Source organism: Electrona antarctica (assembly GCF_951216825.1).
Source record: "Electrona antarctica genome assembly, chromosome: 8".
Taxonomy (NCBI): domain Eukaryota; kingdom Metazoa; phylum Chordata; class Actinopteri; order Myctophiformes; family Myctophidae; genus Electrona; species Electrona antarctica.
The window spans coordinates 45,805,343-45,812,215 of NC_136789.1; the positions used below are offsets into that span (position 1 = coordinate 45,805,343).

The 6,873-nt window shown below is 40.7% G+C and overlaps 1 protein-coding gene and 1 long non-coding RNA gene across 2 annotated transcripts in view; one reads left to right on the forward strand and one right to left on the reverse strand.

The window, feature by feature from the left end:
* Positions 1-1,125: 1,125 nt before the first annotated feature.
* LOC306928364 lies at positions 1,126-4,309 on the forward strand. Its single transcript, XR_013790679.1, has 2 exons — positions 1,126-1,730; positions 1,871-4,309. It is a non-coding gene; the product is annotated as an uncharacterized lncRNA (long non-coding RNA).
* A 306-nt stretch (positions 4,310-4,615) lies between these two features.
* The window catches only part of pitpnab (phosphatidylinositol transfer protein, alpha b), a 29,619-nt gene continuing 27,361 nt past the window's right edge, over positions 4,616-6,873 (reverse strand). Inside the window, exon 12 of the mRNA XM_079507534.1 lies at positions 4,616-4,998. The gene's annotated coding sequence lies outside the window, so the exon portion shown is untranslated. The remainder of the gene's footprint in view (positions 4,999-6,873) is intronic.

The following is a 6,873-nucleotide window of genomic DNA, read 5'->3' on the forward strand; positions in this document are numbered from 1 at the left end:
AAGTGTTTGACTGTACTCTGTATTGTTTACATTTCTGACTATAAATAAAGTATTCAATCAATCAATCAATCAATCAATCAATCAATCAAAACACCACTCTGTTTAACTTTTTAAAACCTTTTAGTCTATTAATTTACTTTACCAGTGATAGAGCTATATATAGACTAGTCTGGGTTGATCCACTCTTATGCACCGTGCCGCTCAATGGGTTCAAAATAGTTGGACTTGAACACAAACATTGAGACTATTTTCCCATTTTCCGCTTCAGTTCAGTTTCAGGCTAGACTACTGTAAACTTGCATGCATGGTTGGAAACAAAACAGAATCAAACAAGAGTGCACCTTCACATAGCCTAAGATTGATAGACTCTCGTAGATGTATTTTTCGATTCGAAAAATACATCTACGAGAGTCTAAATCTTAAACTACACCTTCACCCATAATCCGTCTCTGACGTACCCGTCTGTCTCTGTGTGTCTCCCGCGGCGTCCCGGGGCAGGGGAGAAAGCGGCAGAATCAATTTGTCTTCCGTACCGTGACTCAACCGTTGTAACTTGTGTCTTGTGAGGCTGTTTATTTACCTTAGGCTTACTATGCACTCAAGTCAGTTGTTAGTTCTCTCAAGGCCAATTACTTGGAACAGCTCCGGGCGGGGACTGCATGCACCATAGGATCAACTTCAAATTATCTTGGGCTTCGACCGAGAGAAAACGCATTATCAAAACCATGAATAGACATGCCTGTTTACGGCTGTATCACCGTGACGCACAGTATTGGTGGGCTAAGGCTAAAGCCCGCTTTGTAGGCTATAATCCGTAACTTTCTTAACGGTCGGTAGCTAGTATGGAATGCTATTATTGCTGTGATTTGATGTTGCCACTTTACTTTACCGTTTGTGCCACAATAAGGTGTCCCTGTCCCAGGCCAGCTGTGTGTGTGTGTGTGTGTGTGTGTGTGTGTGTGTGTGTGTGTGTGTGTGTGTGTGCACACTGTGCACAAGATAATGTATTTTATAAATTATTTTGAAATATACCTACTTGATGGGAATGATGGCTGTGATTGTTCTGAATTACATTTATGCATTGAACTGAAGAAAAAATAAATTCAAATAAAACAGCTATATAGTTGCTTTACTTATTTTTATTCATTTCTTTACTTCTCCAATGTACAGTAGTGTTATTGGAAGATAAAATGACAAAAAGGCACAAATTCACAATAAAAGAAAGAAAAAAAGGAGACAGGTCAACAGGAGTGAGACAGAGAGAAAAGGGTTTAAAAACAGCTTGTGGTTCTGGAATCATTTGGTTTCATATTCCGATTATAAATCAAGGAATCTAACAATGAGATTGTCTCTTTTAAACCACATCTCTCACAAGGAATCAAAATGGACCTATTTTTAGTATATCTCTTAACAATCATATATTCCTTTTCTTTTTACAGTACTTTAAGCACAAACCCTCAAATATCAGACAAATGGTTAACCCCACCCCCATTGCCTAATGAAACCAGAGGACAAAACAAAACACAGCAAACCAAGGTTCATTTCATGGTCAATAACGATCGGCTAACTACACTGACCCAGGCTGCTGCCATGTTCGTGTTCATTAAGAGAAGTGTGTGGTACAGAGACCAACAAGGTACAACAACATTCAGAGAACAAAAATATATTTATACACTACACTGTCCTGCCAAGGAGAGGTGGTCGCTGGGAGGGAAGAGAGCGAGAGAGAGGCAGAAGAGAGATGTACAGGATCTGTCCTCATCTTTCATTTATTATACTCCTCCAGAAGAGAGATGTACAGGATCTTTCCTCATCTAGAGAGAGGCAGAAGAGAGATGTACAGGATCTTTCCTCATCTTTAGAGAGAGAGGCAGAAGAGAGATGTACAGGATCTTTCCTCAATCCTCATCTTTCAATAGAGTGTCATTTATTATACTCCTTCACGATGAGCAGGGGATGTTTAAAACCTTAAAATCTACAAGCCACGCTCTTTTGCTGTTTTCTGTCGGACTGGCCAAGTCTGAACAGAACATTGTGCATTTCACTGAACACACACACACACACACGCACACACACACACACACACACGCACACGCACGCACACGCACGCACACACACACACAAATACAAGACAGACACTGCTTTGCTGGAACATATCGTAGCCCTGAAATGGCCACCAAAATTACCTCTATAAAAATATAGAGTAATGCCCTGTTGTCCACAGAAACACAAAGCGTTCAATATTTCTCAATAATCGTTCCTTATAGGATTAAATGTTACCTACACAGCAACCAGCCAAGCCTTCTAGTCCGCACTCCTTGCCCCACCAATAGAAAGCTATTGAATGTGGACACTACAGTGTAATGTCTTGAGTTACAGTTACAGCTACAGGAGCAGAGCTTTGAGTATGGATGAGAGTGTGCTGTTGTTTTGGCAGGACAGTCTGACTTATATATATATTTATATATATGTGTGTTCATCTACATTAATTTATATACTATTTACAATATCGATACATACAGTACATCCACAGATTTCCATGTTTCAGTTGGGAGCCCATGTCATCACAGACACTAAGTGAGAGAAGTTTGATGGGCGCACAGAGAGAGAGAGAGGGGGGGAGAGAGAGTGAGAGGTATGATAAAAAGGCATGACTTGAGGGCTAAAACATTGTTTAAAGAGAAAGCAACAGAAGATTCTTCATAGTAATGACATACACATTTATGTTCAGAAGGTTGAGAGAAAGTTCTCATCTGTGTGAGCTACAGTCAGCAATTGATCAAAAATATAACTCACAGTCATACAATAGTGCAGCAGCTAGAGTTAAGCAGTTTCCTCCCACATGCTACATCAGACTCGTGGTGAGTTTACGTTAGTAAAGTTCTTTTTTTCAAACCACAAAAAGATTTTGGTCTGTTTTTCATCCACTCTGTGATTCAGCTGCCCGAAATTCAGACTGGAGCTCGGCACTGTTCCGCTTCAAATAAATCTGTTGCTTGCTCTTTAAAGTCGTCAAACTGCAGAGAAAGGTCTCGGAGGAGAAGTAAGGAATGAACGGAACAAAAATATATTCAAGGTATACAGCATTAAGTTCTGCTTCTCATCGTTCCCTTCCCACCTGACCTGGCGAGCATCAGAAAACTTCACAGACACGCCACATCACACGCATGTACACTCATGCATAATAGATACACACCACACACTATTACAAGAGTCTTCGATCTCCAACAGGAGAAACATCGCCGAGTCCGACCAAAGTCCCCAACAATATCAGCAGTTTATGAACAGTTAGTCTCCGCCAATTCATCTTCTTCCAAAACCCCCAGTTTCAGCTCCTTTGTTGACTACAAATGCTCTCATGTTGGAAACAACAGTGGCCAACAACAATAACAAGAGACGGAAAGAGTCATGGAAGTTATTGCTATCGCTGGATAATACTGCTTATCCATTAGGAGTGAGAAAATGGCAGAAGGGGGCAGGAGCCATTAGGGTGCAGTCACACTGAACTATGTGACGGATTCTGTTTTTTGCGGAAATCCGCAAATGGCAACAAAACGCTCAGTTGATTGGCGGAATCTAAGTTTTGTCTGACTGCACCCTTAACGTTGCCAATCATTTGTTGAATCTTGACAAATTGGGGAGGAGGAATATGAAAATAGAAATGATATAGGTGAAATATGATAGGAAAACTAATGTCACAAACACACACATTAAAGGCATACTCGCACGCACGCACGCACGCACGCACGCACGCACGCACGCACGCACGCACGCACGCACGCACGCACGCACGCACGCACGCACGCACGCACGAATGTCATAATACATCACATACTGGGAAAGAAAAACCAGGCTGGTAGGTTAGTAGCACAGTAGTCTCTCTAGCCAGACTGTTAGCTCACACAATGTTCAAATCCTTTTGCCGAACGGAAGCGCTGGAAATGATTTTGGAGTAAAGCCGTTTCGTCTTTGCAGTCGCGTAAATCAAATTAGTCGAAACATGTACAGTATATTGTTGCTTAGCAGAAAAGGACATTAAAATATATTTTAAAGATATTTTGAAATTTTATAACACGGAAATGACGAACAGATGACTGCTTCCGTTCTTGGCTTTCAAGTGGCGTAGCTACACACTCTATGTAGCATTGAGAGATTGTGAAATAGTTGACTGGCTTGAGAGAGTAGTAGCAAAAACCTGTTTGCGAGTCACCAACAAGCTCAACTCAACCTTGAACGCACAGCTGTTATGTGTTTGCAGAGTTGTATTTCTGATCTGAGTGACAAACAGGAAATTATCCCCCAGAGCGAGAATGTTAGGAATGGAGTGAAGGAGTACTTTTTCAAAATTAAAAAGTAAAATAAAAATCCTAACGGAACAGTATGAAATAAAATAAAAAAACAACCCCACAAACTTACAGAAAAACAATCATTTAAAAAACCCTGTTTATATACCTCAATACATTTACTCCCTGTATACTATATATATATATATATATATATATATATATATATATATATATATATATATATATATATATATATATATATTTATTTATTTATTTTTAAATCCTAAATACACTATACTCTGTAGTTTAGAAAGGGTATGCAAAGAGAGAGAGAGAGAGAGAGAGAGAGAGAGAGAGAGAGAGGACAGACTGACATCTGAAAGGTTTTAGATTGTTGCTACTGGAGACTTCTGAGCAGCATGCAGAGACTATGCAGGATAAAAAGGCAGTGCTGTTTTCTTTCTTCTTTCGGGTATAGGGACAGCAGGAATTGATCTGAGGACACGGTGGTCGGAGTTGGACATGGAGAGTAGTATGGGTCTAGTTCCCTGAAAAATGAACACATTGTACCTAGAAGGGCTTTTCTGAGTCGGGGGAGGCTGGGAGTGGGAGTTTGGGAGGTGAGACTAGAGATGTTGGACCAGGTTGACCGATGTCAGCTGGAGTAGGAAATGGAAGTCAATCCGCTGGTGTCTGGGTTCACTGGTCTGATCTAGATGGGAGAGATAGAGAGAGAGAGAGAGAGGAGTGAGAGAGAATAGGGAGAGATATTTTATTTCATAATACAGTTTTTCACTGTAAAAAGCTTAAATATAAATGAAACTAGAACGTTTTCCTCGGAGCACAGGTGAGGTATAGGTTATTGTGGCCTCCTGGTGGCGCTATAAGAGGCCAATGTGAAAAGGGTGCCATGTCTTCTTCACAGCAACCGGATTCACAGCAACCGGACGCTGCATTCATGATTTGAGGCATTTTGTTTAAAACAGAGCAATCCTGCAAACTTTGGAAGCCAATCTTAGCCAATCGGATGGACAATACATGTTATTCTTGCTCTAACACCTTTGTCATTTATTATTTAACTTGCCTGTCGGACTCTTAGTACGTCAGAAACCAACACGCTGCAAAAACTGTCCCCGCTGTGGGAAACTAAAGCTGTGCGCGGTTGTAAACGCAGAGGTAAAGTCAGTGACGTATCACGGCCACAAAGCACAGGTGTAAACAGCACTTCCGCATACTCCGCATACGTCACAGTCTATGACTTGGCCAACCAAACGCACAAAGTTGTGTGCACACAAAGTGTGTTGTAATAACAGAAGAGGTGACTCACTGTTGTGAGGAAATTGACTCAGCTGGGACTCGTTTATAGGTCGTTACCAGAGCTCCTCCCACTTGCTGGAGTAGGAAGGTAGGCTAACTTTTATTCCAAGGTTGATGAAGATACTGCTGTATCTAGAACATATTGCCCAAAAATATAAATAAACACTACTTCTAATTTAAACCACTTCCAATATTTTGGGCATGTCATTACAAGCAACAATTTCCCCCCAGACATGGTCAATGCCGATGGCTGTGCTGTCCACCACAGAGCCTGGTTCTGCCTGCATGTTTCTTCTTACTTGTCACCATCGCAACAATGCTTGTTCAGGGTGGGGGTGACAATGTGTCTTGAGATACCTTGTTGTCATACGGCACTATAATCAAATTGAACTGAATTCAAATCTTTCCCCCCAATAATTAACACAATTCTACATTTCCAAACTATTTGAAAATAGCTGAATTGTTTTTAATATTGTATTAATCCCTTCTATATTTGAATATGTATATTTGTATGTGCCTTTTATTTCAATTTATCTTTGTTAACACATTGAACGCATAACCCACGTTCCACGAGCCGACATTTATTCCATTGTCTTTCCACACATAATACGCTAAACTCGCTATTTGTTTAATGTGTTTAATTCGCTGTTGTTAGATGGTTATTATGAAAATCCGCTTCTGTCGAGGACATTGTGACGAGGCAGACGTGTTATGATGACGTAACCGGAAATCAACCAACCGCCGGCTTGCAAGGGCTTCTGGGAAATTGAGTCCAATGCAAAGTGAACGAGGGAGTAGGGACAATCTTAGCTCTTTGTCTGTGACCCGGATCACGGAAGTGGCTTTTTTGTCGGCTCAGTAACAAATCATGGGACTGTTTTCAAACGGATTTTCATGGATCAAAGGCGAAAATAGGTAATTAACCAATCCCGGCAGTCACAGTATCTTGTCAATTATACTATAACGTGTGGAATGTGTTAATGGTACGAGATACCAGGGTTGTGGCTGGGAAGCGGGGTGGGAGGGGTAAAATACTCATTTTTGTATGATATTTGTATTTGACTCATATGTGACTTGAAAATATTAATGAAGAAAAAAAAAATAATAACACATCTACAAGCTCAGAACATGTCACGAATCGATCAATGCAACCTGTTGGACTGAGCTTGTAGGACTGCTATTTTCACTATTTCTTATACAAAGTATACAGTACAAGGCGGCATAAGTGGTTAATTGTGGCTATGGTATAAGCAGGATAATCAATGCTGTG